At 46.8% G+C, this 1,585-nt stretch overlaps 1 non-coding gene across 1 annotated transcript; it reads right to left on the bottom strand.

Moving 5' to 3' along the window:
• Positions 1–1,253: 1,253 nt before the first annotated feature.
• LOC149401422 (small nucleolar RNA R71) lies at positions 1,254–1,357 on the bottom strand. The gene has a single exon (XR_016296864.1). It is a non-coding gene; the product is annotated as a small nucleolar RNA R71 (small nucleolar RNA).
• Positions 1,358–1,585: the final 228 nt, after the last annotated feature.

Here is a 1,585-nt window from a genome sequence, read left to right as displayed (position 1 = left end):
ATTCCGTTAGAGGCTAGATTTCTAGCGGGGTTGCGATGTAGCCGGATTAAATTGGGTTAGGGGGTTTCGTTAGGGTGATATTATGCTGTGATTTGCTCAATTATTCATGCTTGTGTGGATGTGTTCTTAATGCGTTCTTTGGATTGGCCATCTTTAGGATTGTTTTTAGGAGTTTTCTATCACTCGAGAGAGGGCGAAAACTCATGCTCATAATCCATGCTTCGTTTTGTTCTTAGGTTGCTAGACGGCTTAAGCTTAATGTAATCGTTTGAATTCTCGTGTTTATTGCTCGTGATTGTTTTAATAGGATTAGAGGCCGAGAGGATATATAATCCGTCAATTGCGTAGGTTGCTAGATCACTCGAGAGAGGCTAGTAATATTCTAGGGAGAATGAGATTAGCGTGAATAGAGTAGGTCTAGTTGTTGGAACCCGAAACCCCCGAGTCTTAGCTTTCCGGTGAAGTCGTGACCCCCATTTTCTCTTATTTGAAGTTTCGTGTTAAATTTCCGTTGTTTTTAGTTATTTTTATTATAGTTAATTCTTGCACCTCCCACCTTAATACAGTGAAATCAATTTGCTTTAGGTTGTTTAACGTCGCTAGAGTATACGTCCACTTGCGTGCTAGTTATAAAAATATCGCAACAAGTTTTTGGCGCCGTTGCCGGGGACTTTTTACAATACCGTCGAAAAATAATCTGCTTGCCATTTGATTTCGTTACGCGTTTCCTAACTTGGCGTGTCATTTTCTCTGTTTTGAAGGTGCATGCGGAGTGAGGGAACATCAAACCTCGTTCCACTAAATCTTGAGATCGAAAAATTCTGCAAGACAAACAGAAAACAATCAAAGGAACGAGCAATGGGAGATAGAGCGAACGAAGAGCCAAAGACCCTATTCCAATATGGGTTACCACCAGCCGACGCTGCGCAATCGGCAATCGCTCTCCCGGCTCTTGCGGGTAACCAGAATTTCGAGATCAAGACCGGCATAATTCACATGGTCCAAGCGAATCAATTCTCTGGATCACCTGCCGAAGACCCGCAAGACCATTTGACGAACTTCGTCGAGATCGCAAACACGTTCAAGCTCCACAACGTGTCCGACGAAGCCATCCGCCTCCGCCTCTTCCCGTTTTCACTACGGGACCCGCCAAGACGTGGCTAAACTCCCTCCCGCCGGGTTCCATCACCTCGTGGGCCGACCTGCGCATCAAATTCATCTCAAAGTTCTTCCCGTTCGAGAAGATGCACAAGAGACGCAACGAGATCCATTCGTTTGCCCAATACGACGGGGAGTCTTTGTTTGAAGCATGGGGGCGCTTCAAGGAGTTAGAGAGGAGGTGCCCCAATCATGGCATCCAAGGGTGGATGATGGTGCAGATATTCTATGGCGGTCTCTCACCATCGTCTCGCACCCTAGTCAACACGGCCGCTGGAGGGTCGTTCTTTCAGAAGACAGAGGAGGAAGCTCATAGCATTCTTGAGGAGCTGGCCTACAACAACGATCAATGCCCGTCCGAGCGGCGTATCTTGAAGAATATGCCAGTCACTCCCGAGATGGAGCTGATGAAGGCACTGGCAGCACA

This window comes from Urtica dioica, chromosome 4 (assembly GCF_054948205.1).
Source record: "Urtica dioica subsp. dioica isolate 48M chromosome 4, U.dioica_male_clone48M_v1_H2, whole genome shotgun sequence".
NCBI lineage: Eukaryota > Viridiplantae > Streptophyta > Magnoliopsida > Rosales > Urticaceae > Urtica > Urtica dioica.
This window is presented reverse-complemented; position numbering and strand designations above follow the sequence as displayed.